Raw genomic sequence first — 25,400 nt, forward strand, 5'->3', positions numbered from 1 at the left:
GTCTCGAGGAACAAAAAAAAGGGGAAGGAGGAGGAGAGAGGGAGAGACTGCAAAGAAAGCTCAGCCTGGTAATAAAGCAGCTGGTAAACCTTGAAGTAAAAAGAAATTAGAAAAACAAATGTAGCCGAGAGGGAAGCAGACGCCCGCCCTTCGGCACGGCGCGCTGGAGGAGGCCGGGCGGGAGCGGCGGTGCAGTGGGGACACCTGGAGGAGCCGGGAGCGCCGGGCTCGGCTCCTTCCCGCCGGCACGGCCGAGCGCCCGCGGCCGGAGCGCCACCGCTCCGCAGGGTCAGCCACAGCACCGCGGGGACAGCCACAGCACTGCAGGGTCAGCCACAGCACCGCATGGTCAGCCACAGCACCGCAGGGACAGCCAGAGCACCGCGGGGACAGCCACAGCACCGCAGGGACAGCCACCGCTCCGCAGGGTCAGCCACAGCACCGCAGGGACAGCCACAGCACCGCATGGTCAGCCGCAGCACCGCAGGGACAGCCAGAGCACCGCGGGGACAGCCACAGCGCCCCGGGAGCGGGACACGGGGCCGCTTGGGGCAGGCAGCGCGCAGCACGCAGCCAGCCCGTAGCGCTGCTCCCGGTGGAAAGCTAGCCATCAAAACTCTCGGGGTTGCTCTCCCTATGTCAGGTCTTCAAAAACTCAAAGTTTTCTTTGGCAAGCAGACGCGCTTTTTTTGGCCCAGTGGGAGGTTAAAACACGGAAGACAGACCAACTTTGCGGGTCTGCAATGTGAGATTTGTTTGAGGATTTGAATTTTTTTTGCTTAATAATGTATACAGCAATTCAGCCAAAAACCCAACTTGCATTTTCCTGGCATACCTTAAAGAGACAATTGCAAGAATATAGTGCTCCATCTTGTCATCACGGACAAAATTATAACATCCATGAACTACAAAAGAATTTATAAGCTCTTGTTTCTCTCAGTTGTTATTATGTTTTGTATTTCACTACCCCTGTGTGAGACTGAAGGATGAAAAAATGAGAAACTTTCTGCTCTAAAGAATTTGCAGTGAGAGAAAGCAGGCCCTGGCAGAGGAAGTAGATGCGCAGGGGAACACAGGGGTGCTCCAAAGGTCATGTAGCACATTTCTAAGAAAAGAGCTGAGGCCTCTGGAGAATCTTTTTTGTGCCCCATGCACAGACTTTCCAGAGCCTCTGCCCCTCCTGGGGCCTAATGTAGATCTGATAGGGTGACACCGCAGAGTTTCTGGTACTTGCATGCTGTGCAGGTCGGTGCTTTACTCTCTCAGACAGGTGAAAGTGTGCCAGTGAGTCAGGTGACAACAAACAGCCACAGGGTCTCACCACGCACTGGCCTGTACCCTTTTGCAGTCAGCACACACAGATACAGGGGGTGCACTTCCACATTTACTCTGCCAGACCTTCATGGGAGTTGCAAGTTTTAGTCATGTGTCTTGTAGACCGCAGAAAGACGTGTTGATTCAAAGCAAATTTGTAGTTCCATTGATCTTTAATTTTGAAAAGAATTTGGAAAAACAATAGTTCTCCCTATTTTGTCTGTAAGATACATGGTCAAACTGATACTGAAATTAAGATCCCAATCTGGGTTTCTCTAAAAGAGCTAGGTGGCTAAATCCTCTGGAAGTCACAGAGTAGGAAGCACCTGAAGAGCCCAAACTTCCAGACTCTTGAACACCATAAGCTTTTTCACTGAAGCCATAGGAAAAACCATATTTAAAAATTGGACTAATTATATTTGCACTAAAATAAGAGCTTAGAGCTCACATTTAATTCAGAGAAACTGTTCCCCTACTTAGAGAAGTCTGAGCCTATCACTGCCTCAGTTCTACTAGATGATGGTAACTGCTGTGGTGTCTACTTGTAGAATATACTGCAATCTATGCAGCAAATAAAAGGGATTTTTGTGATTGTTTGCAAAAAGCTGTTCAGCTAATTTGTTATAGGATAAGAGAATTAGATACCTAGTTTCCACAGAATTGATTGTGTTTCATTCCTTGGCAGTCTTTTAGAGGAGGAAGAAGAAAAAATTACAGATGAGATTTCAGAATATCTCACTGCTGTATCCTATTCTCTGTTCTCCATCCTGAGATGCACACAAGCAAACCTCTCCTGTTGAGCTCCTGCTCGTGTGTGTACAATGAGTGTGGTGTGGGTGAGGGCAGTTCTGCTAAACAGTGCCTTGGCTACCACACACTTCTGTCTGGGTGAAATACTTAGGATGCAGGTGATTCATTCAGCTCTGGGGGAGCTTCTGCTGGTGCACATCACTTGGAAGTGCACACAAGAATTCAGAAGTGTGTGACCACTTCATCTCTGGGCCTTTCAACACAATGGACAGGCTTTGCTCAAAATGTCTATTCCTAATGGGATTTTTAGTCATACTGTAAAACAAAATGTTACCTCTGCTTGCTTCTTTACTCATTGTGTTGGCCTTAATGTTACTGCTTTTGAGCTTACACTTTTGGAGGGGAAAGAGAGATATTCAGTCAAGGCTGCAGCTAAATTTCACAGCTGGGTTTATCTGTGCTGTTTGTTTGCTTTTCATACAAACCATGTTGGTATATTTGCATGATAATGCACTTTTCAAGGTGCTCTTGGATGGGACTGAGTCCTTTATTTGTACAGTGGTTTGAGCCTTTCACAGTTGTGCATTGGCCGGTGGCCAAAATTCTGCTGCCTGTTCTGTGCCAACAGCTTCCACTGACTCCTAGACAATACAGAAGCCCTGGGAGCTGCCTATGGCTGTGTTTGTCTGGGGACAGAGCTTAAAACTCAATCAGTGAGTTGTTAATTCTGTACAAAGCTGTAAGCAAAGCAATTCCAGAAATCAAAATAAACTTCTGTGAAAACTTGAGACAGATACAATCTCTATTGTTGCTACTTTGGTGAACTTTTGCTTTTTAAACACAGCAACTTGATTGTTGAGACCAAATCTGAGGCACCATAACTTCTTCCCTGTAATTATTTTCTGTTGTGGAACCTCTTTAAAAATGTTAGTATGAGATTTGTCTATGAAAGGTCTACAGACCCTGAACCATATCAAAGCGGTTTCCTGAGTCATTTAAATTACAGAAGGTCACATCTAACCGTGTGTTACCCAAAATATCTAGTGGGAAAAGCTTTTTGTGCTGTGGAAATTACTCTGGGCACATACAGATATTCCTGTATCTTTTGATCTGTGGTTAGGGCTCAGAAAACAGTGCAGCTATTAGCTAGAAAGACATAGAACAGGGGTAAACTTGAATCTGTTTGCAGTTCTGTCAAAGCCGGTGGCAAATGTCCCATCAATCTTCCAGAGATCAGGTTCAAGCCTCGACAGGCTCAGCAGATAATGCTCATACAGGGGGTGGGTAAGCAATATCTCCCTGAAAGCAGAGTCCAGAACTGGGCTGCATGGATGTTCACCATAAGAAACAGGGTTTGGACCTCTTGGGATTGCTGACTTTCTGCTACATGCCCAAACCAGAGACATGTCTCTTAAACATTCCTCTGCACAGGACAGTCGTAGATTTATAGCACAAACATTGAAGAAGGACAATAATGAAAAAAAATTTCTGAACTACTGGAATTGATTTTGTAGATATTTTATCTCATCCTTGTGTGAGTCAGCATATCCTTACTCAGCCTTTCCTCAGAGGATTGATTCTCCAGTTCTTTAATCAACCTTGTGGCCATTAGCTGGACTCTTCCACTATGTCCATGTCTCTCCTGGACTGGGGAGCCCAGAACTGGACACACAACTCCAGGAGTGGCCTCACCAGTGCTCATCAGAGGGGATGGATGACTTTGCATGATCTGCTGGCAGTACTTTGCTCAGTGCTGCTCTGGTTGCTGTTAACCTTCTTTGCTGCAAGGGCACTGTTGGCTAATGGTCAGCCTGGTGTCCACCAGGAGCCCCCAGGTTCCTTTTCTGCTGAGCTGCTCTCTAGCTGGGCAGTACCCACCATAAATTCTGAGTCTGTAGGAAACTTGGTTTGTTGAGGCATTGTTCTTTGAAAGCCAAAGTCCCATTCTCTCCTTCCCTCTCACCTCCAAGTTTGTTGGGATTGTTTTTTGGTTTTTTTTTTTTTCTGAAAACTGACAAGGAATTCAACTGAAATTTGCTGGAGACAGTTGTCTCTTGATCAGGGAGAGAAATCAGATGTTATTTTAGAAGCTCAGAATTAGCTCATATTCTTGCAAATCCAGCAGATAACAGCTTGCTCAGTGCCATTCACACAGCTGTAGGGGAAAATATTAAAAACCTTTCAAATTCTATTTATTAAACTTCCTAGACAATTTGTCAGAGGAAAAAAAACCCACATCTTCAGCAACTCCATTGCCTGAGCTCATGTGAGATGCCATGGTAGCAAAGGAAATGTCTGCAGCTTTACTGGAGAAAGTGAAGTGTTTGAGTGATAGAGCAGGAATTGGGAGTCCTGCCTCATTCTGTCACTGCCTTGGACAATTTCTGAGCAGCTCTTACCTGGGCAGGGCCAATCCCACTGCTGCCTGACCCATTCAAGTAGTCAAGATGACTGAAAGACTGATTTGTCCAGGGTTCATCTGATAGTGATGCATGATAACAACATTGGGCTGTTTTGCATATAACAAGTGATTCTGGATGGTTAAACTGGTTTGAGATCTTTAGAGTAAAAAGAACTTCATAATTAGAAAGAGCTCATGTTTTAGCTATCCTGTACCGGCAAGTTCTTTGTAAAATACAATTTTAATTGCTTAAAAAAAGAGGTATCTTCCCTCCACCTTGAAAATAAAAAAAGGTTAAAAATCTCTAGCACATTCTTCCTTATTTTTCAAGAAAATTTGACTCCATTTTTGAAGCTGCTCTAAGTGAACAACAACAAAAATGTTCATAATTTTCACAGCCAACTTTGTAGAAACTCAAAATATAGATCTCAGCCTTTAAGACTCTTGATCTATTTCACAAGTCATTTCAAGTTCATATCAAACTAACTGACTCGCAGGGTTTCTTCTCTTTTTCCTCTTTTTTTTTTTTTCCAAAGCTGCATTTAAAATGAGTCTATTTCATTCCCATTGGTATGGTGGTCATAATTTATCCATTTTCTTTATCTGAGACGAATGGGAGGGAATAATTTGTCAGAAACAGTAATCCATTTGAGAAAGCCGAAGGCTGTTTGATATTAATACGGGGAATGATTAATCAAAGAAAGAGAAGACTTTCAGTAATAAGCAAAAAATGAGGTCATTATCTGGGCAGCAGAGACCAGGGAGCACTTAAGGATATGCACTGGGGTCAAGAGTGAATAAGGAAACTGCAGGAGTTTTCAGTCCTTTAGAACTGAAATGGCCTTACTGAGTTAGATCAAAGATCCCTCTTGCTATGTTCTTGACACTGTCCAGTAGCAGATATTTTGGAAAACAGGAAAGTTGAGAGTATTCCTTCCTTGCTATATAACTTTTTAAAAGTTACTGGATTAAGGGCCTTGTAAGCACATTAATAATTGTGTTTAAAAAGCACCATAGGTATAGCTGCCATGAAAATATCCAGTCATATTTCAAACCATCTCTACTTTTTCTTCTTTTGACCTCCACCAATAATGATGGCAATGAACTGCCCAGTGCAACTGGGCATAGTGTGAAGTAGAAACTGCAATACAATGCCATCAGTGATGATGTTATCCTGGCCTGACAAATATCAGACTCAGGAAACACCTTGAGTTTCTTTAGGTCATTTCTCCAGTGTCTGTTGAGGACTGAGAGTGTGTCTGCTTCCCCACAAACCTGCTTCTACAAGCTCATAGATAGCACATGTGCTCCAGTAATTGGTGAGTGCCTCAGGTCCCATTTTTGCTGTATATTGGTCCCTCAAAGTCAGTGTCTGAAGGGGATCGGCTGAGAATGAATGCATAAGATGGATGCTCAAGTACAGGAATAGTGTCCATAGGTATAGAGTACAGAAAGTGATAGGAAATGGAAGGACTGGATGGTATAAAGAGTGTGAACCAGAAAGGTGAAACCAGTTTTCAATGACCTGCTGAATGCCCTTGGCACAGGTACTCCTGAAAGCAATCTTGCTTTTAGTTCAGAACAGGGTGATAGAGTGTGGACTGTGGACTCCAAGCCTGAGCTCTCCACCAGAGGATCAGTAGGTCCCAGTCCAGTCAGTCTGGTAGTTCTTTCTCTCTCTCTGGGAGATTTCACCACTTGTGTGGTATGGCTTGGAGACCAGGCTGATTCCTTGTCCCACTGAGCGTGCCCAGACATGGGAATGAGCCCTTATTCAAAGACAGAAGAGAGTGCTCAGAGGATGGTTTTGTCTGGACTTAGACAACCACAAAGGTTTGAATCCTGCAGCAGTGTCTGCCCAGGCACTGAAATCTGTGAAACTGAGCAGATGCAGGAATTGAGCCTGCACTTGGATCCAGCCTCAGGAACAGGGACCCTTCTGGGTCAGAGACAAGTTGCAGATAAATGTGCCTTCACAGGCCCAGGATTCATGTCTTAGCTGTGTTACACTTACAAGGCGACAGTTGAATGCATCCAAGTCTCCTTGAAGCCCCCCTCCCTTTACGCTGCATATATTAAATACAAAGCAGATTTCATCTGTAATAATTCTTAAAAGTCAAAACAAGTGCATTTATTCCGTCTATTTTTAGGTTTGCCGCTTGTTTAAATCTTGAGTTCTTGACACTGCTTAGATCTGTGATAAAGGCAGACAGCAAGAACTTTATCATGCTTTGATAGGGCTGGTTTTTGTCACACACTCTCTCCTTTGTCGTTAGCCTTAGAAGAAAAAAAGCTGGAAACGATTCATTGGGAAATAACTGAAATTTGTTCCGTCAAAGGAAGAAAAAAAGAAACACAAAGACAATAAAAAAATGAAAAAGACCTTTGAAAGTGCCTATGACAGTCCCCTCATGATAAGGGGTACCAAACCCTGGAAGTGACTCAGCCCTTTCCAGAATCAGGCCAAAGAACAGCTTGTCTGCTTTGCACAAGAGTATAAACACCTGCCCAGATCCTGACAGAAAAGCACAAGGCCTTGGGATGGTTGTCTGCATCTCTCCCCCAAGCCTCAGATGTATACATCAGATTCTACCTTATGGGGAGGGAGATACTGGCGCCTTTTATTCACCTAAATCTTGCTTCCCCTTCACTTCTGTGTGAGGACATGGGCCATCTTCTTCTTATCTCCACAAAAGTCACTCACTCTTAGCTTCTGCCTTCTTGTAGTGAGAAATGAGCTTTTCTGTAACCTCTTCCTCTCTGTTCCCCCCCACAGACTGAGGGGAAAAGGCATCCATCCTGGTCATGCCAGGTATATATTCTGGTACCACACAGTAAGATAAAGGCAGGCCCTGCACTGGGGTCACTCTGCTGTTTGCCATGAATCCCAGAACCATTTGCCCTGGTTAAGGCCTGATGTTCTTTATACAGCAAGGACTGGACCAGCAGGATCTAGCTCACACAGACTAAACAGCACCTGCCATGGATGATGGAGGAGCACTGTGAAACCCCTGCAGGTACCTGATCCTTGTGCATTGCTCCAGTGATTGTGCTCTTTGAGAGATTTAGAGAGAGAAATTACATTTTTTCTCAGCTCAAAGGGAAGACTCCTGAAGAGAGGGGTAAAGGACTAGTTGTTATTTTTCTGCTTTTTTGTAGTCTGTAGAGCCCTTCCTGGGATCACAGCACCTTTTCACCAGAAGGACCAATTTTTCTAGGTTGATGGAGTAATTCTGACTTCTCTTGAGCTCCTCCTGTGCTCTATTGTACTTTTGGGGTGTCTGCTGTGCAGATAATAAGCCTGCATTTTAAAGTGTCTGAGCTTTATTAGTAAGGAGAGACATCTGTTCTTGGTTTGCATATACTGAAGTAGCAGGCAGGTTTACAAATTCAACACTGAATGGACATTAAGGAGGGAAGAGCTTTGAGTTTTACAAATGCATTGGAGCCTGTACAGGCTTTTGATACCCTAGGAAATAGGTGGTCTGGAGGCACTGCTTTTGCAGTGGAGAAAGGGTTTGTTTGTTCTTTCACATCTATACTCTGAACTGCATGATGTGAAAGTTTGGATTCATAGCTCTTCATCTCAACCAGCTGCTGGCAGCAACCACTACTACAGCTCTGCAGCTGAACAGGACTTCTATAAAATGATGATTTATTTACCTGATACAAAAGACACCGGGCTGTGACATGTGCTCCGTTCCTAGCCCTACTCATGCTTCGTGGGTACATAAGAATTTTTGCATGGGCACATAATGATAGGACAAGGGGGAAGAGTTCTAAACTAAAAAAGGAGAGATTTAGGTTAGATGTTATGAAGAAATTCTTTTCTCAGACTGTAGTAAAGCACTGGAACAAGTTGCCCAAAGAAGCTGTGGCTGCCCCATCCCTTGCAGTTTAAAGCCAGGTTGGTTGGGACCTTGAGCAACCTGATTCAGTGGGTGGCATTCCCACCCATGGCTGAGGAGTTGGCACTGGATGATCTTTAAGGTGCCTTTAGCCCAAGCCTTTCTATGATGATGCTGTAATTTTATGACATGTGAAGGTCACTCAGCATCTGGATTTCCTTTTCTTCTCCCTGAAATTTTATATGAGAGAAATGTCATAAACTCAGTCACACTCTGAGCTCCTACAGTTGAGTTACTCAACACATTTGGCTATTTCATCTTATACATGCAAATGCTTAATTTGTGCTTGCAATCACATCTCTTGTTTCTATGCAATTAGGTGCACACTTTTTAGAAACCCAGACTTCTAAAAAAAATAGCCAAAACCAGCTGTAGCTAACAACTGGGTGGGCAAGTTATTCCATGTCTTTTTATTTAAAACAAAACAAAACAAAACGGGGGAGGGAAGAGATAAAGCACATTCTTGAAGGGAGACGGTGAAGCTCAATTTCTTAATATTTGATAATTATCTTTTTTAGAGAGAAAAATACATTAAGACACATGCAATGTTATGACTTGCACTGACTAAAAGTAGCATGTGCCAAGAACACAATGTATTAAAAATGCCTGTTACTGTTATAATACCATCGGCTAGGATGGCTGTGAAGGATTTGTTTTTATGTCTCAGCCTTTAATTTCAATATGATTTTTAAAAATTCCCAGAGACTGTTGCAGCTGCTACAGCATTAACAGTCTTGAAACAGAAATGTTACTTAGCAAGATACAGCTGCAGAGGAGAAAAAATTCCCCAAACAACCCCAACATTTAGATTGATTTATCTACCAAGACTGTTATTTGTATTTTAAATTAATGTTGTTTAAACCAAAATCTGTTTGCCTTCGAGCCATTTTATTTAGTTATGTTTTTCCTAAAGAGGTAACAATTTCCAAGATCTGCATAAATAATGAATGCCGCCCAAGCAGCTCAGCAGCTCCTGCCGCTTGTGGGCTCCTGCTTGTTTCAGTGTGAGAAACTGAGCCACTGAGATTGCTCCCCTGAGGCTCTTCATCCACAATGGTGTAAATAACTATTCCTCCTTACTTTGCCCTTTCTGTAATGTTTCCACCATCTTTGGCCTTTCCTACGTACAAGGGATTTCATACCATCATTATTAGAGGTTGGGAAAACACAAAGTATTTGCACGTGTGCAGGTATAGAAGACATAAGGGAGCAATAGGAGAAGTTCAGCAGTTCCCAGATTGATTATCACCCACTCCAGCTCTGCCATTCCAAAGCATATTTCTGCTCCCTTTGCTTCCAGTGCCATAAAATCATTGTTATCTCATGAATTTACTAGAGTCCTTCACTGTGTAGGTCTTGCATTACAAAAGCCTGTCTGTAGCTCAGTGTCTCTTCCTGCACCTTAGATAAACAAGGGAACCTCTCTAACAACAGCTATCAGAAGAGGGGTCTCAGGGAGGGCAGACAATTCTTCTTCTCAAGATTTGCTGAGAGCCACGAGAGACCTGTGCTGACTTGAGGACAAGGAGTGAAAGCTCCTTTGCCTGCCAGGCACGATGAGGCATGATACTGGTTCCTGCTCAGCTGGTGGCCAGGCTCAAAGTGAAGCAGTCCCTGCTGGCCCTGCACATCCCTCAGCCATAACTGATTTCTCCAGGGCCAACAGAGAGTTCCCTGCATCACAGGGCAGAGGCCACCTCTTTTCCTGCCCTTCCTCTAGAGATGCCGTTGAGAACAAATGACTCTGATCAGACCCAAAGGTACCTGACTCAGGTACCATCCCCACCCTGCAGCAGCACTGAACCATCCTCAACTCCACCTCAATCTGGCCCTTCATGCATGGGGGTGTGGAGAGTATCTAGCTGGAGGAACCTCAGTTTAGACATTATCCATGGCTGTAACCCCACACAGCCTTTCACATATGGTACTAGTGAGATGTGGTTAGGAAAGGAAACAGAAGAATAATAGAAAGCATCAAGCGGGGAAGAATTTTCCTTCCAACACATCCTGTGAGGACTCATTCCATAGTGCCTCCATCCACAGGAAGATGAGAGAAACGTGACTCCTGAAAAAAATTGTGCTACCACAGGGGTGTTCCTGGAAGCACAGCATGAGAACAGGCAGTCCCAAAAAAACAATGTTTCAGACCTCCTGACATGCTCTGATATCCAGGGGATTTCCTCCTGCAGGCCATAATATTCATGGATTTTGGAGAACTGTTATCCCTTCTGGTCCTGTGAGACCACCTAATTTATAGAAAACTGAGAAAACAGGAAATCTTTGGCATTTCCCAGCCCTCTCACATTTTTTGTGCTGATGCTATAATTCCATTTTCATGATCCAGAGAGAAATACATCTTTTGGTCAACTGATTATCGTGTAGCATTTAATACTACTCATGTCATTGACTCCTACAGTCATGCATTATGCAGGCAATCGTGCTTTACCTCCAGTATAACACTTACAGAAACCCAGCTGGATTAATATTTTATTCCTTATTTAAAAAGAACTGCCCAAGGTTATCTTACCCTGTCAGACCGTACTTTCTCGCCTCTCTAAATAATTCCTTTGCCCTCATATTGTTTCAACTTTTTATGTAGCAGCTCTACATTTCTCTCCCAGCTAATTTATTCCTTGAAGTGCCTCATCAGTTCTTTTAGTTTGTCTGTTCTTTGTTGATGACATTCATGCACCCTAGCTCAAATAGGCTACGGCAGCTTTTTCTTCTCTCAGAAGTTGCCTGCAGTACTTTAATAAGTCCAATAATCTCCTTTTTTTTTTTTTTTAAAGAATGCAGATTCAGTTTACCTAACCTTTCTAAATACTGCTGTGCCTGAGTCATATCTGTTGCCCTCTGGTACTTTTCCATAATATCCTTCTTTTATAAGGTGCTCAGAAAGGCATACAACATCTCAACTGTGACCTCACTTGTACTTAACCAATGCCATAATAATTTCCTGTGACTTATAATTGATACTGCAATATTAATGTTTCCCATGATTTTGCAGAGCAGTGAGGTTACATTCTTTTTTCTTAAGGCTTCCCCCAAATGCACTCTTCCAAGCTGTCTTCTGCTGTTAACCAGATAATTCCACTGTCTCCTTATGCAAGTCTGGACAAGATGCTGGGAATCATGCTTCTCTTTACCCTTTCTGTCCTGTTGGTAGGCAACCTGTCTTTTAAAAGTACAGCTGTCATTTTCCATATATCCTTCATGTTGAAGGGTTAATGTTCCAACAGTCCTTTTCATTCAGCCCTGTTCCCCATGAGTTTGAATGCCTCCAGACTCCAGAGATGTCTGTGCTGTGTTGGCACTGAATTAGGAATTTGCTGTTCTCTGGACAGGACATGATCTGAGTCTCCTCCGTTTGAATCTTGCATTGGATCTGACTGGTGGAGAATAAGCACAGAGTAGTTCTAACAGTAAGGAAAGGAGTAAGTCTGGGGAAAGAATGAGAAATTACTGAGTTTCAGTAATTATAGAAGTTGAATAAAATATAAACCTATGCTTGATGCCTTCTGTAAAGTGCAAGGAATTCTTGACCACTCATCACCCAGCAAACTGCAAAATTCAAAGGATAAAATCTGGCTCTTTGTGCTAGAAAATATATCAGATTTTTTTCCAAGTGACTCTTGGCTTTTCCAAGGCTGAGAGAATGATTCTATAAAGATAAAGAGTAGAATTTGTGATATATTACTATTCACCCTCACAGGTATTAAACCAGGTATCTCTGGCCTCAACATTCTTGAAGGTAAATTTCAATGTGGATAAAGGGAATCCCTTTCAGTTTTACAAAGTAATTGTGCATATTTATCTAGACACTCCAGACTGCAGACTCCAAGTGCTATTAACCTACAAGGCCGCCACTTGTGTGTGTACATAATGTGCTTTTCTGGCTTTCCTGCTTGAACAATAAGAACACAACTATGCACCTGTACACATGGCCTCCTTTTATTCATATAATTACATCCCTTGAGTAGACATTAAAGCAGGTGTGTTTGTTGTTTTGTAAAAAACAGCCTGGCTGGCTGGCTGAAGAGCTACCAACTGAGGTTTTGTTCTTACAGACAGCGCTGCAACCAGGTCACAGGTCTACAGCACATACATAGGTGAAAATATGATTTGTTCGGAGTTTGATTGCAGCTCCCAGTCTATAATCACTCCATCCTCAAGTGTACTTGTTACATAATTATCAGGAGGCCTGTGGTGACAGGGCAAAAAAGACACTTAAGAGGTGGAAAAATGACCTGTGATCTATTCAAAGGAGTGCTTGCTAATTAATTTCACTGGAACTCTGTGCTACTCTAAGACTTTGAAGACTACTCCAAACCTACCAGTAGCTAAGCAGGATTTCAATGGGTGGTATTTCACAGCATTGCAGAGTGGCTGAGGTTGGCAGGCATCTCTGGAGATTATGTAGTCCACCCCCTCTTCCCAAAGAGACTGCTCAGGACTGCCCCATTGCACTCCTAGTGAAAAAGCTATTTCTTTGTTTAAATTGAATTTCCTATATTTAATTTGTGCCCATTGTTTTTTGTGCAGCCACTGGGCACCACTGAGAAATCCCTGTTTCGGTTGTCTTTACTTCCGCCATCAGATATTTGTAAAGACTTAGAAGATCCCTATGAGCTTTCCCTTCTTCAGTCTCAAGAATTCCAGCTCTCTCAGCTTCTCCTTGCACAATAGATTCCTTGATCCCTCTATTATTTTTGTGTCCCCCTCTCCAGGTAGAGGAGTTGTTCTGGTAGCAGCATCACATGCTTTGCTGGGCCCTTCTCAGAGCCGGTGGAGTGAGAACCTTCTGCTTCACACACAGGAACACTAAACTAGATCTTCTTGGGTTCCCTCAGCAGAAAGGAACAAACTGCAGTTTCTTTGCACTTGTGGATTTGTGAACTACTTTCTGGGTTTGCATAACCAGTTTGATTTTGCAAACTTTCTGTGAACTTTAGTTATGCTTTATTCAGGGATGACTCATGTTAGGAACAGACCCACTTTTCTAGCTACATTTCTGGGAGCTGAAGACTATCTGTCAAAACCTTGGCTGCCCCAGATGAGTGCCCTTTCTCTAGACTGAGTCCTTGGCTAGCTTGGATGGATATAGCTGCACTGACATGAGTGAGTGCTCAAGGAGCAGGGCTGTTTTATTTACTCCCTAACCTCCTCTCACTTTATTCCCTGATTCTCTTCCACAAGAGCTGTTGGTTGCCGTCTGACTGTGCAGCACATCACTCTCTCTTTCCTTCACCCCTTTGTAAGATTTTCAGCCAGATCCCTAACTATCAGAATAGTTCATTGCTCCACTGAGTTTAGCTTGGCTTTACTTGCCAGAGTTGTGCCAATTCTTAACAATGGATGATTTAGCCCCTTTTGTTACATAATTCCCTTGTTCTTCTTGGATATTCAAGTTCTATGGTGCTTGCTGCAAGAAAAGCATTCTCCTTTCTCCCAGCAATTTCTTTGTGAATAATAGAAAATAAATACACATTGATGATGCAGATATCTTACTGGAGTTATCTGACTTATCCCATCTGGCCAACAGGCAGACATGGTTCAGAGTGAGTTTCCTAGTACCTCAGGACACTCATGAGACAACATGTTTTGTGCAATTTTTTTTTAAATTTCCTCTGTAACTACCTATCTCCAGCTCTTTTAAATTAGATTTTTTTTTCTCATTAATTAAGTTCTGTGGCCTTTATGAGAAAATTAAAGGAATATTATCTTTTTAAACCTAATTGGTCGTTTAAAGGTCTAATAAGTAAAAGTATGACTAGAAAATTAAACATAATATTTCATCTTTGTCTGCTGTGCTCATTAAATATTTAATTAAATTCCAGGCTAAGATGACTTTATGGTTGAGAGGAGGGGGTTTTGAATTGCCCTTACATTCACAGAAATCTTTTTTAAGGACTAAGGATTTTGTCAGGAGAGCAAGCCTTTAAAGCCCAACTGTATGACACCAGTGCTGTTGAAATAGTGAATTGTAACTCATTAATTCAGTCCATCTTAACTGAACCGTGTATTCACCTTACCCCCTCTTCTGGCTCTGCCTAAAGAAGTTGGGAGAGGGGGCTGACTGTAGCACATCCACTTGTGTACTCCTCTGATTTCTAGTGTCCTCCAGGCCTGATTGACCCAATGGACAACTGCTACTCTCCTCTAGTTCAGAAGGCAGAGTGAGATTCTCTTTTGCTCAGCTCTATGGGGCCAGAACTTAATGAATTCAGGTAACTGTTCATCATTTTTCTCATTCCTTTATTCTGGAACTCTCCCTGCTGCTGGTGTTAGTCTGGTCCACTCCAGATTCATTAGTTTTTATCTCCTTCCTCTTGTGATGCCAGGCAAACAGAGACTCACCACAGTGCTGCCTGCACTGGCCAGAGCTCCTCACTGCTTGGAGGCTGGGAGCAAGCACCAGATATTTAGTTCGTGGTTTCAGGAATGCCAGGTTAGTATGAAGCAAGTCTCAGTGTTCCTGTGAATACAGTGCCACAGGCAATATCTATTTCATTTCAACATGCCCACCATTTGTTCATGTCCAAAGTGTATAATTAGAAATAAAGACCATTAATCATTTGCTAACCACCCTATACACAAATTCATAATCAGTTCAGACCCCACTTGAAGGGAATCCACATTAGATAGGAATCCTCTTATTCTGGAGAGCTGAATTTTTTTGAAATGTATTCCTTATTAATTAAGACCTATCTTTTTTTGTCCTGACCTTACTCTTCAATGTAAACAGTTATTCCCTATGGGGATAGGCCTGTAACAATGTGTCAGTACTCAGCAGTCTGTTCCATAATCTTCTCCAGACCTGTTCCAGTCTGAAACTCTGCCTTGAATGGGTTTGACCAATATTTCAACTGAAGCCTCAGTACTTGCCTGCTTACATCAATGCTTCCTTATTTTCTCTGGAAACCTTTCACCCAAAACTCCTTATTTTTTTGCCATATCACATATTAGAGGCCATATTAGATTGCTGGTGGTGATCATATGCAATAGACCCAGGCTTTTCTCCTTCTTAGTAATTTCCAGCTAATGAGCCAAAGCTTGCAGTAGGGGTTCAGTTACTGGTCCTTAAGTGCATGACTTCACATTGCATAACTTTATTTCATTTCTGATTTTTGAGTTCTTCCCACTTAAGATAGTGGTAGTCTTTTTTTTTTTTTTTTTTTTTTTTTTTAACTGACAATGCCTTCTGACTTTGTGCATCTGTTAATCACTTCTGCATACACTGGCTCTTCATGCCAGGGTCATCAAAACACAGAAGACACAGAATGAGGTTGATTTCAATAGCAGATGTTGAGAGCTGACCCTAAGAATCCTTCTACCAGAAATATCTTCTGCACAGAGGGCCAACTGCCTCATTCCCTTTAAGAAGCTGTCACAAGTTTTCTTACAATCTTAAAGCTGTCAAATTTCTACACTTAAACCCATTTCTTTCTATACCGTATCTATTAAATGATTTGTTGAAGCCAAATTAGTAAAAAGCTGATTGTTGCCTTGAAAAGTAAAACTTCTTGTTGCATTTTTTTGTAACTTAATGTCAGTTGTTTTTAATTGTAAAATAAGTTCTTTAACCTTGTATAGCATAAGGATTAGGTTAGCCCACTGCTCTGCTGTAAAAACGAATGTAAAAAATGTACCTAGAGTGTGAAGTTGGTTTGCTATGCATTTATATTTTGTATCCTTTACTATCTAGATGCAATGTCAGCACTTAACAAGTAAGAATGAATTCTGTGTGCTAGTGTTATGACTGAGAGAAAGTAACAGAAACAGACAGAATAAGCTGGTATTAAATGCTAAATCATATGGCAGCTCATGAGCTCACCTTTCGCCTCTGGGAAGCTGGTTTTAATAGAAATCTATAGGAGGAGAAAAAATATGCCTTCAGATCCTCTGCAGTTATGCATACCCCAGGCAGTTGAGGTGTGTTGCTGGGGGACACATGCCAGAGCAAAGAGGTAAAGCTCTTGCAGATGCAGCAGCTTGCACAGGGCTCCTCTCTGTGAGGCCTCTGCTGTCAAGGCCTATCCAACCTCATCGAGCTCACATAAAGCAGGAGCTGCTGCAAGGAAGGAACTGTGCAATCTCATTCACTCACTTTGATTTGCCTTGCATATGTGTTGGGAAAACTCACACACACAGACAGCAGTAAGGCTGATGTGTACTCCTCATACATCACTCTTGCTGTTTCCTTCCCACCCAATCTCCTACCATCACCTGTTTTTCAGGGGTTCTGCACCAGACTGATCCTGAGAAACAGCTGATCTCTTCCACTGTGCCCTTTCACAGCCAGCCTAGATGCTCTTGCTTGTTGCAGTCTCCCTTGGGCTATTATCTGATCACTGCTGGTTGGGCCTGTCAGTTCTTCTTGCAGGCAAGTGATCTGCCCAGTCATTTAACGTTCTTTATTTTCTGGATTACATTGTTCTCCTGAGTACGTTGCCTGACTTGCATGAAGCTCTATCTCCCTTTCTACCTTAGTTATTCAAAGTATCAATCACTCCACAACCACCTTTACTGCTATTAACCTTCTTCCTGTCTTCCAAATCAAAACCCATTTCTCACTTCCATATGTCGACACCAGCAACAAACATCAATTAAATGTCTTTCATTTTTAAAGCACACAGCCTTGCTACCCATGCTTATATCTTAATGCTTCCCATATGCTTCTCATCAGACTCTAAATTCCTCTGTTTGCTTCCTCTGAGAAGTCATTCTTCATTATAATAAGTTGCCCCAAGTAAATTTATTCATCATCTTTTTCTATGACAGTCACGTTCTTTCACTACGGGAAATTAAACACTGTACCATATGGCCAGAGCAGCAAACTTTAGTACTCACTTGCTCAATTGTTTTAACACTTTGCCGCCTTCGTACAACAGTCTGTTTGCCACTAGAGTGTCAGCCTTCCTCCTGACATATGCATTAGGCACATTAATAGGAAGGAGGAAATTAAGTGAAGTTGACAATGTGAAGAAAGAACAGTATGATCCCATTAAGTTCCAAAAATTCACTATTTCTACTATTTTTCACTGGATTGGGGGAAAAAAAAAGCGCCCCTTAAACTAATTCCTCTGAACATGCTATATCATTAGCCTGCTGTGCCGCCATATGACACCTTTCAAAAGCAGAACAATGTGAGAATTCAGAAGTCTGGGGACAGCGTATATATGGCTCTGCTGTGCATCCCTTTTATGAGCCTTGTACCATTATTAGCTTTACTTTGCAAGCTGCAGTTGTTGCTCAAGCCTCACTAAGTCCTGTTAATTAATGGCACACCGTGCAGTGCCACTAGAAGCTTAATTTTCTCCATGTTTGTCTCAAGAATTTGGCTCTCATGACAGGAGCTTTTTGATAAATGTAGAAAATTGCATGTAATAGTTTAGGAGGCATACAGACCTCCTTCCCTGGAGTCCTGAAGTCTTTTCTAATGTTGGCTTATTGAATATCTTTCTTATATATTCATGGATCTCTTCTCAGGAGATAAAGACAAATTTTAAAATTTGGGGTTGAAGACAGGTAAAGACTACATGCATTTTATTTCCTTGTATGAGAATGTAATTATTGTGCTTTGGTCATCATCTACCTATGGGCCAAATCTTAGAAGGTGACACCCCTCCTCCTACAGGGAGGAGAATTACAACTGCTTATGCTAGAGCTGAATTTGGCCCTTCTCTCCAAAATTCCATCTGCTTATTTATTGAATTTATATTTTGGTCAGGCAACCAGGATAAAATCAGTACATTCAGCTACACTGAGTTTCTATTCCCGTTTGTGATTTACAGGTGGGAGTCATGTGAGAGCTGAGCAGCCCCCAGCTGATGGCTGTCAAGCTCCTTGGATGTGGCTCTTTGTTCCCTCACACCAGAAGAGCTGTGACTCACTGCTGGCTGAGGCTCTGCAGGTGGGTTTCCTGGGAGATCCTCAGCAGAGCCCAGGCTGCTGGATGGAGCCGCTGGGTGAGTCTGCAGAACTTGATATTTCCCTCTGCCTGTTGCTCAAGCTCCCAGCTCTTTGATTTTGTCTTATGATAGAGGATGTACTTTTGTTCTACTACTTACAGCCTGGTGACCTCAGCAGTTGTGTGGAGCAGCTAGGGATAGTCTCAGCAAGGCAGCCACACCACTGGGCACAGAGACACATGGAAAGATTATGAAGTTAGTGTGGCATGTGACTCCTGTGGGCCATTGCTATTTATACTCTGTCAAATATCCAGCAGGCATTTTTCTCAAAAAATGTTTTTCTGAAATTATAAGGTTTTGAAATTATCAAACCTTGACAAAATTTTATTAATTTTTTTACTCAGCTGAATATGGGAAAAAATAATAGCTTTACTAGCATTATTTATGCATCAGATAATATGTAGTTTTGCATTTTATCAGTTCAATGTTATCCCATGGGAACTGAACTTGACTACACTATTATTCCTGCTGTTGTAAGTTAAGTATTGACAATGTTCTCAGCAGTTTATTTAAGAGGAAAAAAAGGTAAATTAATACAGCAAAAAAGCATTTTGCATCCAGCATGGGGCTGCAGAAGTCACTGTGAAAAACCTGTGATCTTAAGGAAAAATCAATGCCAATTTCTGAAAGCCCAAGATTGGTTTTCAAAGCTGTTGCTAGGGGGAAAGATTAGCTGGTGCTCCTGGACTTCCAGGCAGCTGTGGGTAGCTCCTCAAATGGCAGAAGTCCACGGGGTCCATTTGGGCTCTATTTGTGTAAAATCACCTGGTTTTGCCAAGATTGCTGCAGGTTTAGAGCTCAGCTCATCTAATATAAAATAACAATATCCATGGATCTCCGTTACGTTTCCTCTTTTTGGATCCAGTATTCACCACTGGTGTGTAACAACCAGTAAAATGAATAACTGAAATGAAATTAATAATAAGCAATAAAAGGAGCCTTTCAAAAGTACTTCCTGTACTTCAAGTAGTGATGATTTTATTCAGTGCAAGATTTCCTTTATACTTTTTTTTGTATTATCTCTGATTCAGAGTTTCTGCATTATACATTAAGATGGAATTGGGAGCACAAAGAACCACAGGATTGGAAGGGAGGTCATCTATTGTGTCCCTTAGCCCAAAGAAAGGAAGGAAGTATTATACTTGTGCCATCTTGACCTCCTGTAATGGGGACTGTAAAATCTCCCTACTCTATCTATTCCAGTGCTTTATGCCCACAGAGAGAGCTCTTCCCAGTATCTTACCTAGGTCTGCCATGCAGCAATTTTCATAAGTTTATTACTTCTCATTATATCCACCAGGAGAAAACAGTTATCCCTTTCATTGTGACCCAAACTTTTATGTATTGGAAGACTGTTATCACATCCTCTCCAAGTCCCTTTTAGAATAAGCAATCCAAATTTATGTCACCTCTCCCTGTAAATCACATGTTTCTAGACATCTGATTATTCTTGATTCTTTCCTTTGGGCTCTCTTCAGCTGGTCCATGTCTTTCTAAAAGCCTTTTCCTGCCATTCCTGGAAGACTTGATGACACCTTCACTTGAAGCAGTCAGAAAAAATATTTTCCTTTAAGTACTCTCCACGGATAAGTGAAAAGGCTGCTAAAAGGGTTCACATAGCTGTTCTCAGATTTAAAGCATAACCCTCTTTGAATAGCACTGGTCCAGTGAAAAAAGGAAATTATGCAGCTCTGAAGTGTATTCATTCACCTGCAAAATAAGCTGCCATTATGACCAGATAAAGACATTTCTGAGTGAGTCAACATGAATACATATCCACATGAAATTAAATGAGTCCATTGCATCTGTGCCACTGAATAGTCAAATAGAAGAGGCAAAGTGAATCAGGGAGTTAATGCATTCACTGCTGGTAGAGCAGCTCTCAATAGTATTGCTTTGCCAGTCATTGTGCAAATGCACAGTACATTGCAAACATTGCCTTGAAGACCAAACAGCCTCAAGGGAAAGAGCAAGCAGTGGTAGGAGAGTTTCACAAACAAAGAACTGAAACTTGGGAAAGGAACTGAGATGCCCAGGACTCTTGTAGCAAAGAAATTTCCTGAGTTGCCCTCTTGCCACATCCATGGAGCATTTTCCCTTGCCGTGAATGAATCCCTGCCATGCACTTGGAGTTTGCATGGTGCTATCTTCACGACCTTGGAGGAACCCAAGGCAGGCTTTCTCCCACAGAATCTAATGAGCACACAGGAGTCAGATTTGCCATGAAGGAGAGCAAAAAAATATTGCGCAATACCTCTGTGTACAATCTTCTTTTAATTGTATCTGGCTTTAGAGAAACTGAATTGTCAAAGGGAAGGCTGTGACATTACGTGCAAAGATGAGATCTTCTTCTCTTCTGCAACCTTAATCTACACCTGTGCCAGCAATTTGGCATGAGATCCAATTTCTCTTGATTCAAATGGATCAGCAGGGTTCCCCCTGGCTGTCATAAAGCTCTAGGAGAGAGGGAATGCAAGTCAGAGGTTTTTGTATTTTGAATATTATGAATTTTCTGCTAGGAAGGATTTGAATGGCTCTTTCTAGGACTGTCAGCTGACTTTATGAGGAGTTTCTTCATTCCAGTGGGTGCCTTTTCCCCTTTCTTCTTTTCTATCCAAGGGTCAACAGTTTAAGCATTGCAGATGCTAAGGATGTTCTACCTCCAGCATATCTCAGAGTTACTTGCAGCAATCTGTTTGGAGGCAGTCTTGCCCTCAGAAAGAGGAAGAGCTGAGCAGCCACAGATAATCAGGCCAGCTTCCTTGTATGTTCTCAAAGCTTGTAACTTGTGACACAGGTAGTCAAAGGTCTCCAGGAGACACCCAGCTGGTCTAGTACCATGCTCACTCCTCAGTGGGAAAAGGAAGCCAGCTCACCATAGAGCACACCAGGGATTTGTAAAGTTTGCTCTCCTGCCATGAGATCTTCATGGATATAAGCTTCCCTTTGGTTTTCTTTTCTGAAAACTGTGTTCTTTTAATAAGCATATTTATATGAAATTAAAAATATTTCACTGTTTGATTGCAGTTTAGCTAGCCCCTTCCAGATTTCCCCAAAAATCTGAAAGGTACCAATTTTGGGGTATGGTGGGAGCACTCAGAATAGGGGCCCTTCTTCACAAAAGAGAATGCATGACTAATTGTAGGCAGAGATTGAGATGGGAAAACAGCCACCCTTGGCTGCTAAATTGAAGCTGCAAAGCTCCAAATCACCGAGCATGAGCCCACTCTCTCCCTTGCTCCCCTGCCATCTCCATGTCCCCCAAGCCTCACTCGTCCCCAGATCCCAGAGTTTGCACAGCGAAAGTTAAACCCCTTGGTTTTAACAGTTGCAGTTTGAGAGAGGGACACATATTTTTGCAAGCCTTTCCAGGCTTGTGGTTTGCACTGTATTCCCTCTGAGCATAATTAACATAGGGAGGAAATGAATCTTGCAAAGTAAGTCTTAGTGTGTTCCAATGCTGTTCAGTTCAGTTAGCATTACTCATGTTTTCAGAGGGTTGGGTAGCAGGAAAGATGGCATTTAAATGTGCTGTATTTCCTGGTCACTTCATCCAAACTAAGCACTGGTACAGAAGAAAAACCAACAAAACCTGAGAAGCCAGAAAATGCCCACTGTAAGGAGATTCCAGACTATACTCTTGTTCCTCTAATAAAGAACCTTTTCTTTTTTCTTTTTCCTTCATTTTTTTTCCTCTCTAATGCCATATGTACAGCTTGAGGTTATATTGGAATGTATAATCCCATGTGAGCCACAAAGAATTAAGCCACCATTATCCTTTTAATGTAATTATCTTGGTTCCTACCCTAAAATATTTAAAACTAATTGAACACCCGAGGTTTTCCTGTGAAGTTTATTTCCTAAACATTATTGAAGTACTGCTGATAAAGCCAAAAGGTACAAAGTCAGCACTTCCTAAAACAGCCTGATTTATTAAAGTATAAATGGGAGGTTATTTAAAAATAGGATCCAAATGCCAAATAGTTCTTATCATTTTATGTTTCCATGCCATGTATCCTAGTTGATTTCCAAGAACAACCACTTAATTTCCATGAAGTTGGTCCAGTTTTCCTTTCCCTTATAATATTACTTTAAGATGCTTGCCAGTTTGCTCTTTTTAACTATTAATTTACATTGTCTTTTGGCATTTTCTTTGTCTTGATTTGAACTGTTTGGCTTTCCTAGTTCTCGATGTCACAGGCTGTATCTAATACTTCATTCATGCTGCTAATGGTTCCCAAATGTTATCATGCTACAAAAGGCTGTATTTTTCAGTAGAAATGTATTTTATAGTCTTGGTGAAGCTCATAGCATAAAAGACTCGTGTAGCACAGAATGATCATTATATTTCTTCCCAACATGTGAAACCAGTAAAATAGTTTCACATGCATCCAGGCTACTTTGTCATTAAAGTTAGTCCTGCCTCTACGTTTTTCTCTGTTACTTGAAGTTGGATCCAGCTGCAGAATTTGGACTAGAACTTAAGTTTGGTGTTTTCTTTTGGTAGGTAAAAAAGGCACAAGCTGTTGGGGCTTTTTTTCCCAGAATAAGGAATGGCACTCCTGCTTTTAGCATTAAAAAAAAAAGCTTTGCTTTTATATAAAGCAAAATATAATTGAAGAGATGGAAAGGTCAGAGGTTTCCAGCTTTTGTGTGTTTTGTACAGGTAGTTGCAACCTTAAGCATAATGGCAACTATCGCCCCAACAATGAATGAAGTTCTTTTACTACTGAAAATTGATAATTAATCTGGGCAATAACAAACCCTCACTCCCAATTCCAAATTTAAGTTGGTGAGCTTGTTTCTGAAACTAAATGCAGACCTTTATCTGACAAAGAGCTAGCTGTGTTGTTTTCTCAGTTGAAGTAGGGATACAAAAGGCAGAGGTTTTAAAATTTCATAACCTGCTGGGTTACCTTTCCAAGTAGTTCTGTTGAAGTCACTAAAGCTTAAGTACAAGATCAGCAGTCAAGATCTGGCCTAATAGATCACTGGGTCTTTGAGCTGGCCATGACAATGGTATTTGGTAGCTGCTTTACATGTAATATCAGATTTCAAGTGAAGAAAACCAAACTAAATCAGGTAAGCAGTGAAAAATTGAGTCTTTCCCTTTTTTAAAATAAATTGCCAGTAGTTACCATAGTAACTGCTAACAGTAGAGCTTATTGAGTGTCTTTATTATGAACTGCAATGTAAAATATTCCTTTTTCTTGGGAGAACTAAGGAATGTTCATCCAATACAATGGATTAGATAATTGTTGCTTCTATATCAATTCATCTGCAAGACATGGAAGTTCAGCAGGTGGCTCAGCTCCTCTCCAGCGGTCAGCTAAGATCTGCAATGCCAAAGCATGATTTGTTGTCCCAGTTAGCTGGACTGCTTGAACAGAGAATGACATAGAAAACCTGGACTTTGGCCTGGTTAGTCACCTCCTAAAGAGATTTCTGCTAGTGAGATATGAAATGAAGGGGTTATGTGGAGGAAGGCTGAGCATGTTCCATTTCTTAGATCCCTCCATCGGAAGCCATTTTCCCAAATTAATTTGGAACTGGAAAAAGATTCAGGAAACCAGACTGAAGGCAAGGGAGCAGCAAATCCAAACTGCAGCAAACTCTCAGGCCACAAGCTGTGTTGGTGATCACTGGCACTGCAGCCTGAGGTGTGGATATAAGACATTGAGGATGGGTTAAGAGGAAGTTTGTATTATCCACCCCTGCCCCCCCCCCCCCCCCCCAAAAAAAAACAAAACAAAAACCAACTCCCCAGCCAAACATAGTCCAGCTTACTTGCCCCCTTCAGGAGCTCTTGCCATATTTTTTTTTCAATGAATCATCACCAATGCTTTTTCCAGTTCAGTTTGTCTGATACAAATGATGGGACTTCCACCACTGCTTTGCTGAGGCTACTTGCAGCTTCTCAGGTCTCCCTTTTCAGGCATTTCTCCTGAAAATCACCCAGACCATCTTATTCCACTTTCTAGGGGACAGATAGCCTTTTTCATGAAAAATATAGTCACCAGTGCAATTATTACCAGAAGTATAGATACCCAGCAAGGATGTCAAAAGAGTGGCTAGGTACAAAGACTGAATTACTCTGCCATTCCTTAACCTAACTGCTCTCAGTCAGGTCATCAGTGGAGATAATATGAGAAAACCTGGTCTGCTCAGACAAGTGTCAAGGTGAAAGTCAGGCATGCTGAGATCCTCTGCTATTATAAAGAGGTTGAAAGAAATGGCAATATCTTGGTTTGCACATCTGATAACCTCAGTCTTTGTTTTTCAGTCAGTTCCCATCAGAAGCTGTTGGACCATTTTGGACTATTTCTCTAGTCATTTGTAGATTGACTCTTTCTCTTTCAAGCTTTATGCCTTCTTAAAGTGAAAGAAAAGCCATACCAAATGTAGTTAAATAACCATTACTGTGTTCAACTTTTTACCAAACTTTTTAACCTGAGGTCTTTTAATCTCTCATCATAAATCAGTCATTTTGTGATTCCCTAATCATATTTGTTCCTTCTCTTTTAATTCCCTGCCATTTGCCAACACCTGCCTGGATCTGAGGTGCCCTGGAGAAATGGCAGTGTGTACTGACTCCTCACCTTGGTGCCAAAGGCGGAGGAACCACTACCACCCTGAAATCCTGCACTTTCCTGCTATTGGGCATGGAAAATAGGAATACTAACCATCCAAAAGGACAGCGGGAGAGACAAATTTGGGATACGTGGTTTGCTGTTACAACTGATAACAATATCCTTTCAGGAAACTTATCTTAGGGAAGCTACTATAAAAATGATATAATCAAAGTAGGATTGCTACTTTAAAAAAAAAAAAACAAGGTTGATTATGGCCTGATCCAGTTGTATACATTTTCTATCACATAGTTCTGCATGTGCAGTGGAACGTGCAAGGCATGAGTACAGAAACTGAGAACAATCTTCATTGGAAGGAACCTTTGGAGATCTGTGGTTCAATTCCTTCCCAAAACAGGACCAGCTTTAAAATTATACTATCTTGCTCAGGACCTTCATTTTCACATTACAAACATTTCTGATAATC

The sequence above is a fragment of the Melozone crissalis genome, unplaced genomic scaffold, assembly GCF_028551555.1.
Source record: "Melozone crissalis strain CALT ecotype California unplaced genomic scaffold, PUWL_Pcris_2 ptg000023l_1, whole genome shotgun sequence".
NCBI lineage: Eukaryota > Metazoa > Chordata > Aves > Passeriformes > Passerellidae > Melozone > Melozone crissalis.